General features: G+C 48.2%; 1 protein-coding gene across 2 annotated transcripts in view; it reads right to left on the bottom strand.

Moving 5' to 3' along the window:
* Positions 1-25,321, bottom strand: part of CDH4 (cadherin 4) — a 475,216-nt gene that overhangs the window by 351,646 nt on the left and 98,249 nt on the right. The gene's annotated exons all lie outside the window — the stretch shown is intronic.

Below are 25,321 nucleotides of genomic sequence, written 5' to 3' on the forward strand. Positions count from 1 at the left end.
GACTAATGCAGTTCTGAGATCAGACTCGCCCTAGATAAGCCCAAAGGTGGATCTCTGGGGGCCCTGGTCAGGACACCACACAGTCTCCTATTCTGATGATGGTACAGGATGGTGAAGAGTAAACAGTAAGAATGTTAGATTCATGAAAGGAGAGACTCTGTCAGCCTTGTTGACTGCAGAATCCCCATGATCCGGGATGGATGGAGGCATGAATGGATGGATAGATGGATGGAAGCAAGGATGCATGAGTGGGTGGATGGATGTTATGTATGAGGGATACACTGGATGGATGAATGATGGATGGTTGTTTGCATAGATGGATGTATGGATGGATGGATAAGTGGGTGGATGGGTGGATAGATGGATGCATGGGTGAGTGGGTGGGTGTTTGGATGGATAGATGACAGATATATTGATTGGATGGATGAATGAATGATGGATGTCTGGATAGATGGATGGATAAGTGGATGAATGGGTGGATAGATAAGTGGATAGATAGGTAGATGGATGGATTCATCGGTGAGTAGACAGATAGCTGGAAGAACGGATGCATGGGTGGGTGGGGTGATGGATGGATAGATAATTGATAGATGGATGCCTGAGTGGGTGGGTGGTGGATGGGTGGATGCATGGGGGGTGGGTGGATGGATAGTTACATGGAGGAATGGATGCATAGGTGGATGGGTGGATAAATAAGCGGGTGGTTGAGTGGATGTATGGATTATGGTCACAAGGTATTCTTTTATGACAACTTATGGCAAAGGCACTGAAGTGTCACCAGGCTTCCCTGCAACAGGTCTGTCCTGTCCCAGTGTAGAAGAAGCTGCCTGATCCCAGAACTCAGACTTGCTGGTTGAGATCCTTGCTCAGTTCTGAGCTGTGTGCCCTTGAGCAGGTTGCTTGACTTCTCTGAGTTTCCTAGTTCTCATCAGGGAAAAGAGGGTGAAATGACATTCCCTCTAAGGTCTGCGCAAGGACGGCCTGTGGTTTATGAGTCCCCAGACATGAACTACGGTTATTAGCGTTCTAAAACACCGAATATTCCCAGCTACTTAATGCCGTATCTTTGGTAGCTTTGATTGATCCCCTTTCAAAGTTTCTAAACTGGGAACATTAAAAAATAAATGACATTTCAGGGCCACGGGGAAATTGCAGTGTTATAGAATAGTCCCTAAAATCTTTCCAGAATGATTTCTGGGGCTCACATCTCTCATATACAGAAGCTCTTTCCTGCTCAGGACATGCTTAGTAGTTCTTATCCTGCTTCCTTTTAAAATAACTCTAAAATACACGAAGTGAAGGTACAGCACACACCGAGCTCCACCTCAGGTTGGGGGTGGTTGGGGCCTGATTTCTGACGTGCTCAGGCTCTGCTGAGCATGAAGCCCTTCCTGGGCCCCAGCAAACCCTCATGTTTTGATGCTAATTTTCAATTTGCATCTTTAAAAAGGTAACATTTGATCCAGATGAGCTGGTCTGGTCTGAAATTTTTATCTGTGAAGAACACATTTTAGTTCCTTCTGGGGAGGGAGGGAACCCCTTTCGACGTGGAAGGTATTTAAAGAGCGTTACGGGGGTGTGGCGTGCCTCTCTCTGAATCCCAGCTGTTTCAATGTCTCTTTGCCTGTTCTGACTCTGGTATTGAATGAGGGATAAGCTCAAGGTCAGGGCCATGCTCCCCATGGCAGCTGCAGGGCTGGCATGGGCGTCTCTGAGGTCAGTGATAGATTGGGAAGTCCCTGTTGGGGGCCAGCCCAGCTGGGCCCTGGAAGCCAAACACACCATGCAAATGTCCATGGTGCTGCCTTCTGACAAAACTGCCTGGCAGTTTTCTAAGCTGTTCATCATGCAGAAGCTTAAATGTCACACTTGGGAGTGAAGAAGCAGATGGACGTAGGTGTCTGCAAAGGAATGCACTCTGGGTGGCCCCGGTGGACCTGTCCCCCTGGTAGTTGTCTGGCTGGGCAACCTGAGGACACACAAGGGACCAGGGCACCAATGGTCACAGAGAGCTTCATCCCATAGATGTCTGTAAGAGGCCCACCCTGCAGACTGTTAGCATGCGTGCTCAGTCATGTCTGACTCTTTGCGACCCCATGGACTATAACCCTCCAGGCTCCTCTGTCCATAGAATTCTCCAGGCAAGAATACTTGAGTGCATTGCCATTTCCTTCTCCAGGGGATCTTTCTGACCCAGGGATCAAATCCACGTCTCTTACATCTCCTGCATTAGCAGGCAGGTTCTTTACCACTAGCACCACCTGGGAAGCCCACAGACTGTCAGAGGCCCTGTTAAAAAAAAACAGTTATTCTACCTTCCAATAGCATGTACCTTCCATGGGCATTGTATGCAAAATGAATCAGAACCCAAGAAGGTCCATAAAACAGGGTTTCTGTCCACCCTCCTTCTGCTCCAGGCCTCACACTCCATCATGGCAAACTGACACTAGAATCTGGCTCTTTATTTATCCCACTGAGAGTGGGGGTGTCAGTGCCACAAGGACAGTGCAGTGTCTGTCAGGGGACTGACCTTAACTTTTTTTTCTTTTTCAAAAAATATGTACTGATGTGTAACTCATACACAGTAATAATGTGCACTGGTTTTCAGGTGACAGCCTGATCATTTTCACAAATGCAGATGCCTGTGTAAACAGTACAGTGATGCAGACCATTGAACATGGCCAGCACTCCTGTCCATTCACAAGCACCACCTCCCCACCAAGGCAGCCTACTATTCTATTGTCATCAACTAGTGTGGGAGCCAGAAGGATGGTCCCCAAAGATGTCCATGTCCTTGTTCCCAGAACCTGTAAAGATGTGACTACATGACAAGAGGGACTTGGCAGAGGCCACTAAGTTAAGGACCTTGAGATGGGGGATGATCCTGGATTCTGGGTGGGCCCAGTGTAATCACAAGGGTCCTTGTAAGAAGGAGGCAGGCAGGTAAGAGTGAGAGGAGGACAGGTGATGATGGAAGCCCAGGATGGGGTGATGTGGCACCTGTAGAAGCTGGAGAAGCATGGTAGCCGACTCTCCCCCAGAGCCTCCAGAGGAACAGGGCCCCAAGGACCTACCCCAAGGACCCCCTACAGGGTTAGACGTCTAACCTCTGTGACTGTAAGAGGGTGAATTTAGGTCTTTAAGCCACTATGTCTGTTAACTTGTTATAGCCATAGGAAGCTAGCACAGTAGGTTTGGCCTATTTATCAATGTCATGCAACTGGAATGGTTAGTGTGTGCTCTTTGGGGTCTGCTTCTCTTGCTGGCGACCCCCATGCATGTCACGTGAATAGCTCCTCCCCTCCACTTCTGTGCTGCATCCTGAGGTACACCTGTGCCCCAGTCTTTTTACCCACTCTCCTCTGAGTGTGCACCTGGGCAGCTCCTGGTGTTGATCAGATATGAATAAAGCTTCTGGGGACATGCCTGAACATTTTTAAATTACTTTTTTGTTGTGATATATGTACTCATTTCTCCTGTGAATATCCCCAGGAGTAGAACTGCTAGGGAAATTCTTCATAAGAAAGTTTCTGTCTCGCTTTAGGGAAAGCTGGCCAACCCTTGTGTGAAGTGTTTGCACAGATCTCCACCACTATTCATGAACCACAAAGAAGAGTACAGTTCTTCCACACCTTTGATGACTTCTAATCACAATTTCACCACTTCTTCACTGAAAAGTGACTTATCTGAATGATTACTCGGGGTCAAGGCCCTTGGATTATACTTCTATTTCAGTCTTGGTTTCTCCTGCTCTCAGCCGCAGATGTGAGAATATTAACTACTTTAATAATATGAACATGGGGGCTTAGGGCCATAGCTACGGGTATGTGGTTCAGTCACTCTGATTTCTTATTCCTTGCTTTTGAACACGATCCCTAAGATCCGGTGTGGGCACCCAGGTCTGTCTCTAAGACGTGGGACCCAGCCCATGCTGGGAAGTGTCAGTGCTGTGGGGATGGTGGATTTTAGGGCACTTTATAAAGCCTGGGGTCTCCTTGAGGGACGGGAGTGGTAGCAGCAAGGTGTCCACAGGACAGAGGGAGAGGCAAGTCGCCAGACCCGAGGAGGGCAGAGGAGGGGAGTGCGGTTGGAGTGGCTTCTGGGGAGTGGGGCCAGAGCTCCTGCATCTCCTAGGGGGGCATGTGCAAAAGATGGGGGACAGACAGCTTTAACTGTGGTCGCCAGGCCCTAAACAAAATCAGCCCAGAGAAGGTGTTTAGACCGTGTCTCAACTGTGCCCATGATTTTCTTGACAATGTTCTCCCTAAAAATGACAAGACCTCCCCCACTGAAAGTCCTCAAAGCCCTGGATGTTGGGCATTTCCCTTAGGAAAGGATGCAGGTTAACAGGAAACCTGGCCTTAAGGGAACAAGGTGCCACTTCCACCCAAACCCCTGCCCACGCGGCTTCCTTCCTCAGTCTCAGCCATGTGGAGAATCATCACATCTCCTTGCGTGACTCTCACAATCACCATTAAATCTTGGAGCCCTGGGTCCGAGCCAGGTGCACTGGGTGCCACTGGATATTTCAGAAAAGGCAGGAAGCATGAAATTTATCTGATGCCTCTACATAAAACCGTTCCACCATTGGGGAGGAGAGTGAAAGGCATGAAAATTAGACAAATCACCCCAACTTTCCCCAGAAGTGCCATTGTTTCAGACTTCACAGCTGTCCTCATTGTTTTCAGAAATTAAAACAAACAGAAAAAGAGCAAAAAGAGCAGAGGAACGAGGTGGGGCATGCAGGGCCTCTTTCCCGGAGTCAGGAGGAGAAACACCCATGGGACCAGAGACAGTGGGGGGTCGTGGTCCTACGCCCCTGCCTGCCTGGCCTCTGGGCAGTGTCTGGGCATCCTTCCCACCCTCCCTGCCTGGTGCCTGGCCCCTGGGACTCCCGGCTGCACTTTCTGATCAGCAGCACGTGAAAAGACATGGTCCTCTCATTAGTCCTTAACTGAGGTTGTCAGTCATCTAATTGCTTCAATAAAATATAATTAATTAAGAATAACATGTGGCGATATTTCCATGTGCTGAAGATCACACACGGCGATTTCTAGATTCTTCCTGATAAGCTGTATCCTGCCATCCACTTTCTCGTTGTATTTAGCTGAAGGGGGAAGCAATTCCACAGTTAAAGATGGGGCTTTCCATTTGCCCTTTGGACTGAGGGGACAAAGAGAATTTAAGATCTACTATTATTTGTGCAGAACAAGTGTCCCATGTGAAGCCTGGAGCATAGGCAGAAGCTGCTTGGAGAAAGATGCAGATGTGGGAACATGTGAGGTGGAGCACCTGGAGAACAATTCAGAAGGTGATGCTGTGAGATCTGGGCAGAAGTAAGTAATGTGGAAAAGGACCACTTCCTGTTGTCTGGATCTGGCTTAAATATTTTCCATAAGGTTATTTAGTTGGAGTCATTGCACCCATAGCGGGGAGGGCAGCACAAAGCGGCCACTTTCCAGAGTGCTCTGAGTTCTAAAGAGGTGACCACAAGCCACAGAGCATGACAGCAAATGGGGCCAGTACTACGTGCCCCTTACTCATCATGTCCAGAAAAAATAAAAGTTATATAGCAGGAAAAACTGCGTTAAGTTTAACTGGACACACAGACATTCCCTCAAACTTGTAAAGGTATATTTGCTCATGTCAATGAAGGCTAGGGGTGTGCAATCCAGGAGATTATATAGTGGCCAGAAGGATGATGTAGACTTAGCCTCCTCTATTTCTTTGTGCTGTGTACCTGTGGTTTCCCTCCTCAAAGTCCCCTCATGGTCCAATGTGACTGCTGGACCTCCAGCCATCACTTCTATGTTCCACACAGGATAAAACAAGGAAAGAAGGAAGTTGAGGGGCTGGGGCAGGTATAAGGAAAATTTTTCAAAGAAAGGAAAAAAAAAAACCTTCAATTCCCACGAAATATTTTTGGTGAGAACTTAATTGTCTGGTGAAACCTAGCTACAAGGGAGCCTGGAAACAAGCCTTTTGGCTGGGTAGATTATTTGTTCTGAGTAAATCTGTGGATCTGTAAACAAGAAAGAAAGGGAAAAGGGATGTTCTCCAACAGACTCCACCCCATGGCGACCAGTGAGAACGTGGTTTAACCTTCCTGTTTTCTCATCTGTAAATTGGTTCTAACACTCATTCAGATAAGACAAGTATGTGTTTTAAAGCTAAAGCTCTTTGCAAGCACTCATTATTTAAAAAAAAAAAAAAATCCATTCTGCACCAAAGAGCTAAATAACCAGGGCAGACATGATAAACAAGATTTCCAGCCAGAGCAAACTTCAGCTGACACCACTGGATCCCCCACCATGCATCTGTGAGGTGGAGCTGTATCAGTGCCTCAGGAGCCACGCTGTCCCACCACCAGAACTGAAGGTGCTCCCATGTCCCCACCACCCCTGACCCTACCCCCATATTGCAAGGTTTCAGTTTCCCTGAAAAGGCCAGTTTCTCTGAGTGGCCATGAGTCTAGTTCTGGCCAATGGATGCTCTGGCCATGGGTTCCTCCCAGTGGGCGGGTCCCTGCAGTGGTGACCAAGGAGTCCTTGGGCTCTGGATGGAGCAGACAGCCTGGATCCCTGCCTGACTATGTGGAACAGAGCCCTCCAAAAAGACATCACCTTTGATATTAATCCTGATGTTGGGGGGTGTCTGTCCCCCACACAGATCCCAGCTCCCTCTGCTTGTCCAGGCTGCTCTCGGGACTGCACCCCTCTCCTTGGGCGGCTGCAGCTCAGTACTGCCCTCACCCGCCTTGGAACAGCACTACTGGGCTCCATCCTTTCCCTCCTTTCAACAGGCACTTCTGGATTCAACTGTGACTTCTGGGAGACACTATTGGTTGCAAGCATGGTTTCAGCAGCCTTCAACCTGGGGAGTTGTGCTGGACAGATAGAAAAACATTCTGGCCTCCAAGGGTTTCTAAAGTTGAGGGGGTGAAACCCTCCTGGAGAAGACTCCTGAAATGGGGGGTTTCTCTGTTTTGCCACTAGGACTGTGAGAGTCAGGTGAACTATACTCCATGTCAGTGTCCTCTGCGGTCAGGCCATGATCCACCATGGCAAGGGCTGTCCCTGCATGGGAACCTGTCTAAAGAGGACAGGAAGGGGTCCAGGGAGGCCACCCAGCAAACCCTCACTCCACCTCTGGCATCTGGATTGCTGTGTCCAGCAGGGAAAGCTGGGCTCAGGGGTGGCCCCGTGTGCTCACAGCTCCCTCACCCTAAAGGGCACAAGTCACGGCCACCACTTGTCTGGGAGCCTGCGAAGGGCAGGCGCAGAGTTCATTTCACCCTAGTCTCTCCAAGGCTCAGCATCATGCATGCAAGCAGCCACTGAATAAAGCACCGGTTATTGTTCATGACAAATATACATATGGTTCCTCTCCCTTGTTCTAGAGAAAAAGGCCAGTGAGTTGAAGAAAGGAGGGATTGTAGGCCAACTTCCAAAAGTGGACTGTGTGTCTGAGGGTCATCCTGATTCATGAAGGGTTGGTGGCTGAATTGAGGTGGTCTGGGGGACCTGGAGAGAGTGAGAAGCCATCCCAGTCACCTTGACAGAGTGGTCTGGAGGGACTGGCTTCACTGACCAAGACCGTCACAGTCAAGACCTGCAGCCACAGCTCCAGGTCACTTCTAAATAAACATCTGTGCAACAAGTTTTGATAAGAAAACCAAGCAAGAAAATGGACACTTCGTAGCTTTTCCAAGAGCGAGGATGTCATTTGGTGAGAATCTTAATGAGAAAGGCAGTCTGGAATATGTCCAAATCTAGTGCTTTTCTGGATCCTGCATCTGAATACATCAGCACAGAATATACGATGCCCCAGAAATATGTCAAAATCAATCCTCACTCAGCTGGAGTCTACTGGCCCAGGGCAGGGGTGTGCAGCAGCCTGGGTGGGCCTTCCTCTCCAGTTTATAGAGAAGGCCACTGGGGTCACCATGGGGGTGGGCTGGGCACCGTACCCCAGGCTTTGGGGAGGTTAAAGCGCATGACTCATAAGAGCATGCAGGCAGAGGAGGCTGGCCATCCTCACGTCTCTGACCGCTCTGATTTCCTCTCTGTGAGAAACAACAGGGTTGCCAGTGATGCACGGCAAGTGCAGCTCCTGCCCACCCATGTGCATGCTTCTTCCTATTAAGTCAAGTCTCAGTGGCTCATGCAGAACATGATCTGCTTCTCTCAAGAGGCAGGTGGTTCCTCCACCTGCGGCCAGCAGTGAACCTATGAAGCAGAACAGGTCTGTCATGGTTAATGCTGTGGGTCAGCTTCGGCCTTATGTTCTGTCCAATAGCAGCCTGCAGGTGGCCTGAGGTGTTTGGGGATGAGATCAACATAGAAATCAGGAGACTTGGAATAGAGCAGAAGGCCTTCCATAACCTGGGTGGGCCTTGTCTAATCAGGTGATGCCTTGACAGAGAAAAGCCTGCAGTACCTTGACAAAGAGAAAACTCTGCCAGCAGACTTCCTGCCTTCCAATACAACTACACCATCAAATCAGCTCTTCCCTGGGTCTCTGGCCCTTTCTGCAAATTTCCCCCATCATCATGTGAGCCAAGGCCTTACAATCCCTCTCTCCCCATCTATACATCCTACAGATTCTTTCTCTGGAGAAGTTACTAATGCAAAGTCCCTCCTGCTCCCTTTACCCTTACAAGTCTCAAGCAACATGATTCTAGTCTTTTCTTCCTCTTCTTTATCTGTAAATAGCACTCTTGGGAACATCATCTCTCCTCTACATAAGTTGCAAGAATCCAGGATGCAAATCTATCATAATGCAAAATCAAGCCTCCGTAAATATTTAAAGCTGAAAATCTTTCATGGTACATCATCAATCCCAAGATAAATAAGCCAGGCTGATCTACTTGGATGCTCATTCAATGCTAATGTGAGAACACGGGTCTGTAAATGAAAACAGCAAGCAAATCCTGCAGAAAGGACACTGCGAGCTCACCCTCCCAATGGTACAACGTGTGCGGAGCTGCCACTGCTCAATGCTCGTTTCTGTCACACAAGTAAGGCCCCTGTCCTCTAAAATATCCATTTCATGGATGAGGCGCTTAAAAACAGCAACCTCAACACAGCCAGGCACTTACAGAATTGTCTTCGCAGCCTGGTTCCTAAACTTTGACACGTGGAAGAATTTCATCATTCCTTCCTCCATTCAAACAACTTCCGTTTCCTAAGGCAGGTGCAGGGCCCATAGGCACTGCCCACACAGATGCCAAATGGATGGGGGTCTCTACTCAGGCAGAAACTATTTCCTTTTTAAAAAATTAGTTCATTTATTTATTTGCTGCGTTGGGTCCTAGTTGCTTCTTACAATATCTTTCGTTGCAGCACATGGGCTCTCTAGCTGTGGTGCGCATGCTTAGTAGTTGTAGGTCTGCGGCATGCGGGATTCTAGTTCCCCGACCAGGGATCAAACCTGTGTCCCTTGCATTGGCAGGCAGATTCTTAACTTTTGGGCCACCAGGGAAGTCCTAGAAATTATTTCTTTTCCCAAAAAAACCCTGTAATTTAAATGCTTAAACTTCATATATCAACATTTTAAACAAGAAAAATATACAATGCCACAAGACTATGCCTTTCTGAAGAAAAATGACAAGACCTATACAAATTACCAATTCCAAGGGCAATGCAGGGGACACCCAGGAACTGGATACAGGTTTCAAGTTCAATTCCATCAGTATGTCAAGGTGACCCTAGGTCACCTTGAGCCTACCTTCTAAAGCCTCTATTTCAAAACACATGTGTTCAGGAAAGCATATAATGCATGCAGAAGGCCAGGACATCCAGACTGATGGATTTTCACAAAGTGAACTCATCTGGGAACCCCTGTTGGGTGGGAGAAGGCCCCTAGAACTGCCCGGACTCCCCTTCCCAAAGGAATCACCCCCAGAAGAGGCTGTATTTTCAGAAACTTCCCAGATGTTTCTGATTTCAATACATATTTTTATCAAAATTCTTTTCAACTAGTTTAAAGAAACCCACTAGACTCCTATCACCCCTCCCCAGTCCTATGGCATCAGCCCCCTGGGGTTGTTTCCAGGGCTGAGATGGGGTTACAGGTGAAGCAGTGACAGGGATAAAGGGGAACCAATACCCCTCTGGTGCCTCCGCATGGCACTCAGGGCTCTGAGCCTGAGGAACCTGGAAGGACTGAGCTGGGAGAGACTAGGACACAGGGCAGGTCATTCTGGGGCTGTGCCAGGCATGGACCCTGCCGCATAGCCTGTCTGTGGCTCAGCTGTGGTTAAAACAACAGATTGCCCACCCGGCAGAGGGGTGGGAGCAGGATATGCACCTGCTGTGAATACCCAGGTGAGCTGTTTCTATGCAGACGGTCTGAGGACAGATTTACCTGGAGAGACCCTGGTCAGGTGGCCTTGAGAAACAGCCCTCAGTGCTTAGCAGATGTGAACCTCACAAGATATCACTGAGAGGCCAGAGTGTGTTCTAGATTCTTCCCAATGACCCGAGAAGCTCATTAAAATAAAGACCCCAGTTTCTGCCTCTGGGATCTGCAGAGGAGGAGTCAGGATCCAGATGATCAACAAGGGCCCCTGGTGGTTCAGGGGTGGCGCACTCCATGTTTGGGAATCATTACTTTTCCAGAAAGGGCTGTTGAGTAAATAGTTTAGACTTGGAGGCCCATGTGGTCTCTGTTGCAATTACTTAACTCTACTACTGTGTAAAAGCAGCCACAGATGATACCTGACAATAGGCTGTGTGCCAATAAAACTTTATTTATAAACTCAGGCAGAGGGCCAGATAGAGTGGCTCCACTTTTATTTTAGCCCATTCTGTCAGCCACATTATGAACACCAAGACCCCTGAAATCTGTAGGGGTACTGCTCTAGCTATCTTGGGAAAACTACAAATAAATAAGAGTGGGAGATAGCTCCCCCCACACAGACCATGCAATCTCCCATCTTGACTCAGGAGGTCTGAAGGATTGCAACAATGATTCCAAAGAGGCTGACAGTGCTGCCAAAGATCTCCATGGAGGAACAAAGCAGATTTGATGAAATCATCCCAAACATGTGAAATTAATAAGACTCTCTGGATTTAATATGGATTCATCCCCAGCTCATTTGTGACAGAGCTTGCCCTAGGTGTTTACTGTGCTAGGAGACATGCAGATAGTAGATTTAACAAGGCCTTTAAAAGCTGTGTTTAGAACATTAGTAATGTTATTAATACTGTCATATACATATATATATATACACACACACACAAGCAAAGGTTCTCTTACTGTTCACAAATTAAGTAAATATCTGTCTTTCTCATCCTTTAATGTGTCCATTTATGTTGTGTGTTTTTACTAGATAACAGTATTACAGGAGCTCCCGCATATAATTTATAAAATAACAAATATGGGCTAAATGGTTGGGCCTTTACCTCTGGGTTTGAGAATCACTGATCAGTGATGAATGGCTTTTTTTTCAAAGCCTCGAAATTTCAGGCCTAGGAAGAAGTGAAGGCCCTAGAAGCTGAAGGCAGACCCCCAGGGGCCCTCCAAAGGTCCAGCCCTGCCCTGTCATGTCCTGCCCCTCCCGGTTGAGGTGGGGAGAGCCCAGCTTCAGATGGAGAGATGACTACCCCTAATTCACTGGGAGATGCTGACCTCTGGGCTTAGAGCCATGGCTGGGGATCCTGCATGCTCTGAGTCCAGGGACCGATCTTCACGAAGTGCCCTGGAGATGCTGTAGTCACTGTGGGCATGGGGAAGGTGAAGGGAGGGGGCTTGAGGGGCTTACAGTCCAGTGGCTGCTGAGGCTCCTAAAGTACACAAGTGTTAGTTTTGGCCCATGCAGTGGCTGTTGTGGTTTCTGTGTTTTTTAATATGAAGCTTCCAACATTTAAAAATGGAAAGATTTCCCATAAAATGGATTTGACTCCTTTAGAGAAGTTGGTCGATGTGGTGGTTCTCACTCAAGGATCTGCAGTGGGGAGGGGCTGACTGCTCAGATGAGGCTGGTCGCCTTTGGCCACAGACCACACCCCTGCCCCATAACCGCCCCCCCCCACAGTAGTGCTCGGGGGCAGTGTCTCACTCTGTCCCTCCATCAGGGTGGGAACGTGGAAGGCCAAGGCTCTCGAGGTCCAAGTGAGCAAAACCTTTGTTCATGGAAATACAGCCAGCTCCAGACCCCAGGGCCACTCCCCTCACCCGCCGAGAGAGACAGGCAGGGGTAGGACAGACTTTGGTGGGGAACGAATCCTTGAGTCAAGTCTTGACAGGCGAAGGAGAAGATATCAAGGGGGAGATGACACAACTGATGGAGTGACCCGAGGTCGAAGGTATGGTCCGGGGGAGATGGTTTGAGAGGAGAGAGACTCTCCGGAAACTGCCTGCTTCTCCTGAGATGCAAATCAACAACAGCACCTGGGAACCCCTCCAGGTGAACAGGCAGTCCCCTCCTCTTCCTCACATATCTCAGAACACACAGCACAGTGCTAGATCAATAACAGTAGTAACCACGATGGTAATAACAACATTATCACTTGTGTAAGTATTTTATATTATGATATGGACTTCCCTGGGGCTTCCTAGGTGGCATTGGCGGTAAAGAACTCACCTGCCAATGCAGGAGACTTAAAGATGACTCTAATTCAATCCCTGGTTTGGGAAGATTCCCTGGAGAAGGGCATGGCAACCCCCTCCAGTATTCTTGCCTGGAGAATCCCATGGACAGAGGAGCCTGGCGGGCTACAGTCTACAGGGCTGCAGAGTCGGACACGACTGAAGTGGCTTTGCATGCACGCATGCAGGGGTTTCCCCTGTGGCTCAGTGGTAAAGAATCCACCTGCCAATGCAAGAGACACGGGTTCAATCCCTGGGTAGGGAAGATCCCGTGGAGAAGGAACTGGCAACATACTTCAGTATACTTGCCTGGGAAATCCCATGGACAGAGGAATCCAGTGGGCTACAGTCCGTGGAGTCACAAGAGTCAGACAAGACTTAATGACTAAACAACAACAACAACAACGTGTGATACATGCACACAGACTAACATCATCACACTGAGCGAACATGATAAGATAGTATCAGTCATGAGGATGATTGGACAGTGACTGGTTCACTCTTCCTGAGTGCACACTCTGCCAGGTGTGTTACAGACCCACTTGACCGGTGATGGGAGCTCCATGCAGTTGCAGCCCAGGTCTGTCTTGGCAGTAAGGGTGGAAGCAGCTGACACTGCATAATCTCCAGATCAAGCAGCCGAGGCTTGAATCCAAGCTCTGCTGTTTCTCAGCTGTATGATCTTGGGCAGGTTACTTAACCTCTCTGAGCCCAATATTCATCTGTTAGAGATATTCTAAGAGTAACTACAATACTCTGCACACTGTATGTGCTAATAGTAAAGTGTTGCTTGGGCCACTGCCCAGCACATGTGAGGATTTAATGAAGGCTGGCGTTGCTGCTGGTGGTGGTGGTCGTCGTCATCCTTATTAATTATTGAGCATTTATCCCTGGCATGATGCCCACCTCCATACATGCATTAGTTCACTTAATCTTCACAAGAGCCCAGCAAGCTGCACTCTTATTTTCCTGATGTGATGGGGGAGTTGGAGGCCCAGAGTGGTCGGAAAAGGCAGCTGGGAAGCCCCCCCCCCCAAATCTGCGCTGGCTCGACTCTGCCACTGGGGGCATCCCAGGTGGCGCTAGTGGTAAAGAACTCACTTGCCAATGCAGATTTAAAAACGTGAGTTCGATCCCTGGGTTGGGAAGATCCCCTGGAGGAGGGCATGGCAACCCACTCCAGTATTCTTGCCTGGAGAATCCCATGGACAGGGGAACCTGGTGGGCTGCAGACCATGGGGTCGCAAAGAGTTGGACATGACTGAAGTGACTTAGCACTCTGCTCTGCCGCGGGTCTTCCTTACACGACAGGCATGGAGCAGACACCTAACATGAGGCTCACCTGGAGTAGTTGTTCAGCAAACACCTGCTCAGAGATGGATGTGCTGGGTATAGATGCTGCTGACTCAGAATTCTCAGTTTTGTGAGAGCAGCTCCTCTCAAGATGCTCCTTTCTGTTGCCAATCAGAGCTTCCAGGGTTAATTCTGCCAGTGCCTGGGCATCCCCCAGATCAGAGGGGCTAGGGGTTGTTCATCATCCCTGCATCAGATACTCTGTAAGGAAGGCCCCCATCCCCACACACTGATGGACCAAGTGCTGCTCTGTCTTTTCTCTCGAGGGACAGAGGGTCCCCCATTAGGGGACAGGGAGATGCAGCTGCCCCAGGCTGCCTCATTTGAAGACCAATTATACAGCATTGTCAATGTCACCAAGACCTAGTGGTAGAAAGCAAACAAAGGCCTCAGGTCAAATAAGATAATAAAAAGGATTTTCCTATGGAAAATCAGCGGGAACTGACTCAGAAAGAAATTAGAAACAAAATGAATTGCACCAAGCACAGACTGGGCCCAGCAGGAGGCATATGTGTCACCACTCCCACCCTTTGTCCCCTCGGTCCTTTGGTGGGTGACACAGGCACCCCCGGCCACGGCCCCTAGCCTCTCCAGGGATGGACAGGCCTTTGTACCTTCTTCCCCATTGAGGAGCCTTTGTGTTGGTCAACGTTATTTCTGAGTCAAGTGACACAGGAAGACAGCAGCGGGGCAAAGTGAGGGCTAATGCATTTGACATTTCTGCAGGAATCTTGGGGGGCTGATGTTTCTCCACCCCTGCCCCCCACCATGAAATAAATGTGCAATATTGAGTTTCTGGTGAGTGCTGGGAGAAACAGTCCCAGGTTCTTTGAAAATGTCAAATTTAACAGCACAGGAAAATGTCTTTTGAATCAGAAGATGGGAGCTCAGGGGAGTTGAATTAACAACAGAGGACAACATTTTACCAAGTAATAGGACCATATTTCCCCTTTATGGGACACTGCTCAGGGCAACACTTAATCTCTGGAGTTTAATGAACTTTTAAAACTACTCGATAAATACTCAAGGCCATGACAAGCGCTGTCACAAGATAAATCCAGCCCTACTTCAATGGACTATATCATTTTGTTATTAAAAAAGGTTAATTTTCATATTCAAGGAACTCAGTTCTCTGGAAAATAACGTCAGAGTCTCGCATGTTCCATGCCGGCAGCTCCCCGTGAGGGCGCATACTGAGTGGGCCGGGTGACTTGGAGTCTCTCAGAATATGTGGGCACCTGCTTCCACAGAGGTGGGGCCCTCAGCAGACACAGCAGTTCCATCACCATGGACTGTCCTGCAGCCCGGGGGTCTCCACCCAAAGTCATTTGAGCTGCAAGGCTCTCTGGGCATTTTTCAAAAGCCCACCATGAAGCTTAAAGCCATGCTCACTGCCCCCCACCCTGCCCCTGGTGGTTGGACGGCATCATCAATTCAATGGACATGAACTTGGGTGAACTCTGGGAGATGGTGAGGGACAGGGAGGCCTGGCGTGCTGCAGTCCATGGGGTCCCAAAGAGTCAGGCGCGACTTAGCGACTGAACGACAACCACCCCCGCCTTACATTCAGGCCCTAGAACGCATCCTGAGCTCCCAGGACAGCTTCCTTGCGTGCCAGGTCTGGGGAAGGCTGGGGACCCGTCCACTCTCCTCACTTCCCTGTCTACCAGGATCACTTCTGTTCACCACTCGCAGAAGGAAGCTTCCTCGGCTGGCTCCTCATCACCTTCTACTGGATGCAGGAAGAGAGAGGGTTCCCTGCAGAAATGATCCCCCCAAACCTGCAGCCAGGGTGTCTCTCTCCTTTCCACTTCTCTGTCCACACTGGCAGGCCCAGGAGAGTTGCCCGATGCAGCAAGCTGGGTGCAGGGTGGATAATTAGGGACAGACTGTGTCCTCCACTGTGACTGTCTGACCTCCAGGCTCAGAGAAGGGCAGTCCACCAGCACAAAAATATCATCTCCCTATCTTTTTTTATTATTTATTTTAATTGAAGGATAATTACTTTACAATATTGTACAATGGTTTTTGCCATTACTTAGCTATAAAAAGGAAAGCATTTGAGTCAGTTCTAATGAGGCGGATAAACCTAGAGCCTATTATACAGAGTAAGTCAGAAAGAGAAAGACAAATAATGTATATTAATGCATATATATGGAATCTAGAAAGATGGTATGAATGATTCTACATGCCAGGCAGCAAAGGAGACACAGAGGTAAAGTACAGACCTTTGGACTCAGTGGAGGAAGGAGACGGTGGGATGATTTGAGAGATTAGGACTGAAATATATAATTACCATATGTAAAATAGATAGCCAGTGGGAGTTTGATGTGTGATGCAGGGCACCCATCTTTTAACCTGAGGATCTTTCTGCTTATGTCTCCAAAGGGAGAGGGGAGGAGGGGAGCGGAACCAGCCAGAACAGATAAGCCAGAACTGGTTGGTTCCCACAGGAAACAATGAGGACGGATGTAGCCCACACTGCGTTGTCTCAGCTCACACACCTGGGCCCTGTGCATGGGATGGGACTTCCCCACAAGGCTGCAGGAACAGTCCTTAGAGTGATGGGGACTGTGTCCAGCCCTGACCATAGCCCTCAGTCCACCAGAGGGGTTCAGGGGGTGCATGGAGTGTGGGGGTGGCCCCTTGCCCTGGCTGATGGGCACCAGTGATGCTGCAGATATCGGCCGAGCGTGTTCTGCCCACATCCCACACAGCCCCGTCCAGCCCGCCTGCTTCTGGGCCCTGGGAATACAGTGCTACAGTTCAGCCCTTCTCCTTAAATGATGCTGGTTCTGCCCCTTTGGGTAAATTACTGATTTCCTCAGCTCACTTAGTGGCAAGCCAGAATGAGCACATCTCAGGGGAGCTTTCTAGAATATTCTTTGAGTCTGCACAGGCTCGAGGGCCTAAGAGCATGTTCAGAGACTTCCCATGGAGGACAAAACCAGCAGGTGGGAGGCTGTGGACAGAGGATTCCTGAGAGTTCCTACTGCTCCCTCTCAGCTCATATCATATCAGCTCATACCTCTTTTATAAGTTTTAATTACACAATGATTTCAGAGACTTTGGGAAACTGACACAATGAAAAGGAAGAAACGACCTCGTGACCTAGAATGGGGGTTCTCAAACTTGGTGCTGCTGACATTCTGCTGGATCCTTCTCTATGGGGAGATGTCAGCGGGGGGAGGGCTGTCCTGTGCATTCGGAGGGTGTTTAGAAGCATCCCTGGACCCCACCCCCTAGATGCCAGCAGCAACTCTCCCCTCTATTTGTGACAAAAATGTCTCCAGACATGGTCCAGTGTCCCTCAGCCCAGCTGGGACATCCTGACCTATACAACCACCCTTGCATGCTGGCTGGCATTTTCCCCACCTTTTCTCTACACGCTCATCAAATTGAACACTCAGGACTTCCCTGGTGGTTCAGTGGTTAAGAATCTGTCTGCCAAAGCAGGGGACATGGGTTTGATTCCTGGTCCAGGAAGATCCCACATGCTGGGGGGCAACTAAGCCTGTGTGCCACAGTTACTGAAGCCCACGCGCTCTACACTCTGTGTTCCACAATAAGAGAAGCCACCGCAGTGAGAAGACCACACACCACAACAAAGAGTAGCCCCGGCTTACCACAACTAGAAAAAGCCCGCGTGCAGCAACAAGACCCAGAGCAGCCATAAATAAACAAAAATTTTAAAAGTATTGATTCCACAAGGCATTTGTGAAGCATCTACCATGTGCTGGGCTTTGGAGTGAGGTGAGAGAGACACTAGGCTTCCCTGGTGGCTCAGATAGTAAAGTGTCTGTCTGCAATGCAGGAGACCCGGGTTTGATCCCTGGGTTGGGAAGATCCCCTGGAGAAGGAAATGTCAGCCCACTCTGGTACTCTTGCCTGGAAAATCCCTCGGACAGAGAGAGACACTGTGGTGAGAAAGACAAGCTCACTTTTTAAAGGGAATAAATATATTTGCAAGTTGTGCCAAGTGCTAGGAAATGCTCCCTGGGACACAGATGGGACCACAGGATAACGAGGTCTCTGGCACAGATCAATGTCGAAAAGCCATGTTGTACCACGAGGCAGAGTCCAGCAGATGAAGGGGCGGAGTCCGCCAGAGGGAGGGGCGGAGTCCTCCAGAGGAAGAGGGTGGAGTTAGTCAGATAGAGGGGTGGGGAGAGAGGCCCAAACCTGCCTCCACTTCCGTCTTCCTCGCTGAAAGCCACACTCAGAGCACGGTCACAGTTTGGCGGGGGCCATGGCTGACACTCTGCCCTCCCCGGGAACTTTTGGTTATTTTCTTTCTTTGAAAACAAAAAGAAACGCCACCAAACAAAAACACCACCACCAAAAAACCTCCATTCTTTTATCCACAGGTATCAGAAAGCTTTTAGAGTCTGTCCTCAACTCGACACTTCTACTACTTAAAATATCTCCCAAGGGCAGAGAAATTCAAATGTAAAAAGATTTAACTCCGAGGCTGTTTACCCCAAAGCTGTTTATAATTGTGAAAAATTGAAACAACTTTCAAGTACAAATATAAAGGATTAGTTAAATATAGTACGTTGTGCTCACACAATAGCATAATTAAGGTTATGTTTTGGAATATTTTGTTTTTATGAAATTGCTTCAGGAGATGCTGTTAAATGAGAAAAAGCAGACCATAAAAGTGTAAAACGTGTCCGCCTGTGTGAGAGTGTGTGTTTATAAATGCACAACATCCATCAGTTGTCATGATGTTTAAACATCATGTCAATTGTCCATGATATATTTAAAATTTGAGTTGTAGCACAGTATGCAGTAGTTCTATTTGTGTTAAAAATGACAAGAAGATAGAAAAATGGGCAGTAGAGATGACTAGGAGCATCATAAGTAACATGGATGGTGCTAGGTCCACAAGGAGATGGTAAACCACATTCACTGTCTGGATCATCTTGACCCAGTTCAGTGCACAGGGCTAGCAGCCCAGCATCGCCAGATTGGGAGAGGGCATGATGGTCAGGCTCTCTCAGCCGGGGTTCTTGGGAGTACATTTTGTTATTTCTACTTTGGAGAGCAATCAGGCACGATTGCCACGTGTGGAACTTTCGAATTCCTCAGACTCTACCCAAGTGAGAGAACTCACCTGTGGGTCCATAGAGATGCAGACCACAGCTTACAACTGCAAAGGTGTCTGATGTTTACACACTGGGGGTGGATAAATTGTCGAACTCATACAACAGAGCCTTAGATGGTCAAATGTACACTTTCTGACTCTTACCAAAATAATTTTGAGTCCAAAAGTCAGTGACCAAAGACTACATACAAAGATCCCCATTTATTAAAATTAAAATAACCAAAATCAAAGGACATACACTTTTCAGTGAAACATACAGATGTAATAAAACTATATGAGAAGGCAAACTGGGAACAGAGATAGCGTGATTTAGGACAGTGGTCTTCTGGGGGCAGGGGCAGTGGGAGGTGAGGACAGGATGTGGGGGAGCAGCCATGAAGGTGGGTACAAATGCCTATGACCTTGTTATTTAGGGGGCTATGACTAAAAATGAATTTATAAAAATGAGAATGTGCCATGAGCCAAATGCTAGCATTGTTTTAATGCTATACTTCATTTAGTGTATGTATCAGCTAGAAGGGCTGTCTGCTCTGTCAGCAGGGTGCACTAGCAGCCTTGGAGATGGGGTGGGGTGTGCATCTTTCACCTTCAATCATTCTGACTTGCAAGGTTTCTCTTTCTCTTCTAACCATGGGTACTTGTTATTGTTCAGTAGGTAAGTAGTGTCTGACTCTTTGCGACCTCATGGACTGTAGCATGCCAGGATTCCCTTGTCCTTCACCATCTCCCAGTTTGTTCAAGCTCATGTCCATTAAGTCGGTGATGTTATTCAACCATCTCATCCTCTGTTGTCCCCTTCTCCCCTTGCCCTCAATCTTTCCCAGCATCAGGGTCTTTTCCAATGAGTTGGCTTTTCACATCAGGTGGCCAAACTATTTGAGCTCCAGCTTCAGCATCAGTTCTTCCTATGACTATTCAGGGTTGACTTCCTTTAGGATTGACTGGTTTGATCTTCTTTCAGTCTAAGGGACTCTCAAAAGTCTTCTCCAGCACCATAGTTTGCAAGCATCAATTCTTCGGCTTTCAGCCTTCTCTTGTGGTCCAACTTTCACATTTGTATATTTTCATTTTATAATTTTTTTTTTAACAAAATAGCACAATTTAAAAGGAATCCCATCCAATAATATAAACCCAAACAAGAACATGTAAAACTGGTCACAGGAGGGCTGAATGGGCTCTGCCTCTCAGGTCACATGGGCATGGACTGCCAGGAGGGCCAGCGCTCCCTCCTCCGGGTGCCACCTGGTCTTCTGGAGGGTCTAGCTTTGACTTCTTCTAAGAAGCCCTTTGGTGCCTGCAGTTCCTGGATACACAAAATTTCAAGGTCAATAACTACAGTTTCCTGACTTGAGCTCTTAGTTTATGCACCAGCCACTGGACTGGGTGCTTCAGCAAAGCTAGATCACCTTGAGAGTGATCCCAGGGGCTCACGCATCATCCCCAGGGGGAAGTAAGACATGTCCAAGGTGGAAGAAGCTATCTGAGCCTCTGCATAAGGGCAGAACCAGGGAAACCACAGTCCCTGTGGCCCTATAGCACCACCCTGTCTCGTCACATTGGAGACCTCGGGACCCTCGCTCCTTTCTTGTTCCCCCAAAGGAGTGAGTGGTGTAGCATGGGCTCTGAGTATGCTAGGACTGCCGCAGGAGGTCTGGTGGGAGAACAAAGTGAGCTGGAATTATTTAGAACATGCTGCTGAGACAAAGCATCAGGCAGAAGGTCAGGAGGCATGGGGGTGGAGGGAGAAGCTTTAAGACCTCTCGACACAAGCCCAAGGACACTCTGGGGCCCCAGCTCACTGGCCAGCTCCTAGATCAAGGGCAGCACACTGACCCCCAGTCCCCTCTCAGGCTTGGGGCTCCTTTATTCCCCCACCTGGATGAGAGGCCAGCTCTTCAGTACGGGCCAGGTGGGGCTTGGTTCTGACCCAGTTCCCACACTGTGGAGTGACCCTGACTCTAGCCTCATGTTTCCAACCCCCTGTCAGTCCCATCCACTTTGCCACGACGCCCACTGCCCCTACTTGGGGTCACGTTGTGGGATGAATGGTGCCCCCTCAAAAGATAAGTCACATCTGGACCCTGTGAACATGACCTTATTTGGGAAAAGGATCTTTGCAGGTGTGACAAAGCTGAGGATCATCCTGATTGGGGTGGGCCCTAAGTCCTGTGACAAGTGTCCCTATAAGAGGACAGAAGGCGGGACACAGAGAACATGTGACAAGAAGGCAGAGCTTGGAGGGATGTGGCCACAGGCCAAGGATGCCTGGGCCCCTGGAGCTGGGTTTCAGGTGTCTGGCCTCCAGAATGGGGAGAGGATACACTCTTATTGTAAAGTCACTCACTTGGTAATTGGTCATGACCCCAGGAAACGAGCACTGTCACACCCTCTGCCTCTTTATGTGGTGGCGATGGAGACCCTGGTAACCTGCTCAGGGGGACATCCATGCCTGGGGCTGCCTCTTTCCACCCCAGGGTCTCCTGTCTGTTTGCTCACCTGCACCCCTTGCAGAGCCTCCATCTCTCTTTCTTATTATCATCCTGATGTGAAAGTGACCCCACATCCCAGCCTGGTCTTCTCGCAGTAAGTTAGAGCCACCACACCTGAAAATTCCATTCAGCATCTAGATAGTTAACAAGTGAACTCTGCTTCCAGTTCTCATTTCTTATTTTTATATTTGCACCTCTAATTAAAGGAAAGATTTAGCTAGAGGTATCAGATATCCCTTCTATTAGACATTTCTTCTGATAATGGCCAAGTTTTTAAATAGTTCTCTGAAAGACATCTTCTGATTGAGATTTTTTCCTGTTGCTTGATTATGTAAAACTCAAACTGGGGGAAAAAAAATAAGTAAATAACTTACATTCCTTTGAGTGGGTGGATGGGTGGCTCGCTCAAATTTTCAAAGTGGGACTTTCCAAGGTCCAGGCCCTGCTGGTTCTGTTGGATTGCCCCTTAGTAATGATGCCACTTTGTTCTGAGCTTCAATCCACCTTGGGAGGGAGTGTTGAAGCACATTCTTCCCTCCTTTCTCCTCCTCTAAAAGATCTCACCAAGTGAATGTTTTTGTTTATCATCATCTGCTGGTTCATGTGCGATGGACTAATTATTTCCGCACGGCCTAAAACAAGCCTAGGGTAATTGTCTACAATTTTCTGCACTTGCTTTCTCCCAAAGAATGTGTTTTTCTCCCTTAAATTTCAAAACCCAAGTTCCTGATTAGGCTCTGGTGATGTCATGTATAAAATGAGCAGGATCTCGTATCCAGTGTCAATCACAAACGTCCTAGTGACCTTTCTGCCCTCTAGGATCCTTGGAAGGATAAATCAGAGGGAGCCTCATCCAGTGGGGGTGGGGGTGTGGGGGCTGGGACTGCAGGCCCTCCCTCCCCCTCCACACTTAAGATGTTCCATGCTGAGGCCTGCCCAACCTTCCTTTTGCAGAGAGCACCATTCTAAATTTCCATCTGCCGCCTTCAGACGGTGGCGATATCACTTGGCACGGCTTGTAGTTTTCAAATATTTGCTAGATTATAAAAGACTAAGAAGTGTTGTCACTACACACACACTTGCCCACGTCCCCCCCTCTCCCGGGTGATTGGTGCTGGTGCCTTCTGAAGCAGGTGCAGCCGCGAAAACTCTGACGGAGCCCAGATGCCATCTTTCCTTGTAGAGCCCCAAGCTTCTCCTTGGCCAGAGCTGTGGTGGGCCCCCACCCCCTTTTCTCGCTGTTAAAAATCTCCGAGTTGTAAAAACCATGCCCATATTGAGCCATTTAACAGTTCATATGGTCTTTAAAATGCATGTCGTGTGACAGTGGATCTGGATTTGTGAATGACAGCTTTTTATTAGAACTGCCTTCCATCCTCAGGAAGACCGCATCTTCCTGTCGTTGCAACTTGCCAACAGCATCTTGAGGGACCCAACATGGGTTTATGTGGGTGGGAGGCAGCACAGGAGAAGCAGAGTCTGCAAAGAGGAGTGTCTGAATCTTGGAAGTTTACGCAAAATGGACAACGCATCTGTTCATAGGCATGGAGTCCGTGAGATGATTGCAACTCTGTGACGAGGCCCTGAAAGGGAGGGGGCCTTGACAAGGGAGGGGGTGTGATTAATTGGCATGGTGTCTGTCCAACCACTGAGGCAGTGATAAAGGTATTAATTTAGCTTCAAACATTAAAGTATGTACAGTAAGATGGATTTTTTAACAGTTCAGTGTGGCATAACCTTAATGCAGTGTATTAAAATCATTCATTACGATGAATAAATAGCTTAATGAGACTGGAAGCATCGACCAGTCTCCCCGTAAATGTGTGATGAAGTGAAGCAGGCGATGTCTGTCACCGAATATAAATTATGCAAAAATAATACCCTTAATACCTTCTCTCCGGGTGCATTGTTGCTTTTGTTGAATATTCAAAGGGACGGCTTCCCAGGACAATATCAAATTAGTCCGTGTAATAAAAAAAAGTCTGCCACAAATTATCTACACAATCCTTATCTGCGTAACTCTCCGCTTCAAACAAAGGCCAATTACAGTCTGGTTTCCTTTTCAGTGATTTGTCCCTGCTCCGAAGAATGCTACCTGCTATAAGTGATTCTTCTTTTTGTTTCATATTCCCAAAGTTGACACTTCACTTCTAAAACTTGCAGTGGGGACTTAAACAAAGACTGTTCCACCACAGGGGCAGTGAGCAGAGTTGCTTAAACAGTGAGAACAGGAGAGAATGCCACAGAGGTTTTTCTGTTGCTCCTTACTTAGAAGGATGCTTAGTCAAATCAGTGCATTTAAATGAGGTATTGGAATATCATTTTTTTCTTTTTTTTAAAGGTAAGTTCATCCCTCTCTCCATTTTATGTTTCAAGCAGTGGCAGTTATGCTATAAACTGCAGGGAGGGGCAGAGTATTTAAACACCAGTACTAAGAGTCCCCGCCAATGCCTCTTCCCTCGGGAGATGAGGTTCTGAATTTGCTTCATGACCGTCAGAATTTCCTACACAGAGGTAAACGCTGGACCAACTTTGATAACCATAACAATCACGGATGTAACTGTTCTGTCCTGAATGGTAAGCTGGGAGAAGAGCAGGAATATGCCACTTGGCTGACTGCCCAATAACTCAGCTCCATCCTGCAGGCTCGTCTGTCAGGGGCTGAGAGAGCAGAGCTCTTGCTGCAGCCCCCCAGACCCAGGCAACAGGCTCATTCTGAAATCACTGGCATGTTCCACCTCTGATCTCCAGACCCTTTGAAGGAGTAGATCCTGAAACACACATGTTCCAAGCTCCAGCTTTAATCTGTCAAAAGGAAGCACCCCGCCATACCATGGGCAGGCAAGATGTTCCATCCAGGTGTCCACTGTTGCTCAGCTGCTCAGTCATGTCTGACTCTTTGTGACCCCATAGTCTGTGGCCCACCAGGCTCTTTTATCCATAGGATTCTTCACGCAAGAATACTGGGTGGGTTGCCATTTCCTTCTTCAGGGGGTCTTCCTGACCCAGGGATTGAACTCGTGTCTCCTGCCTTGGCAGGTGGGTTCTCCATCACTGAGCCACCAGGGAAGTCCCCGGCATCTGTACGATCTCCTAATTTTCTCAACCACCTTAGCCGGCATTCTCACTCTCCTTTCATAAATAAAGAAAATAAAACAAAAGAAAACAGCCCTGAGCTCAGGAGGGTGAAACTTTGCTTAAAGTCACATAGCTATGAAGGGGGACCTGGGATGTAGACACAGTCCCTCTGATTTGAAATTCAGCCTTGAATGAAAATTATTCCTTTGGGATTTCCTTCCCTGGTGGTCCAGTGGTTAAGAATCTGCCTGCCAGTGAAGGGAACACAGCTTTCAATCCCTGGTCTGGGAGGATCCCACATGCCACAGGGCAACTAAGCCCATGCGCCACAGCTACTGAAGCCCATGGACGTGGAGCCCATACTCCACAACAAGAGAAGTCACCGCAGCGAGAAGTCCGCGCACCTCAACTAGAGAGTAACCCCCGATTACCACAACTATAGAAAGCCCTCGCAGTAACAGAGACCCAGCATAGCCACACACACAAAAAAAATTAAAATTAAAAAAGAAAATTACGCCTCCAATATAAGGATTGTACCTCTGCCCCATTTCCCGCTTGTGATATTGAACTGGTGCTAGAGTCATGTGACAGGTTAGAGTAGGGGACATTGGGTAAAGGGGCCTTTCTGTGCTCTCTTTGCAACTTCCTTGTAAATCTCTAATTTACCTCAAATTAAAAGTGTATAAGTTAGACCACCTTT

Source organism: Cervus canadensis, chromosome 10 (assembly GCF_019320065.1).
Source record: "Cervus canadensis isolate Bull #8, Minnesota chromosome 10, ASM1932006v1, whole genome shotgun sequence".
Taxonomy (NCBI): Eukaryota; Metazoa; Chordata; class Mammalia; order Artiodactyla; family Cervidae; genus Cervus; species Cervus canadensis.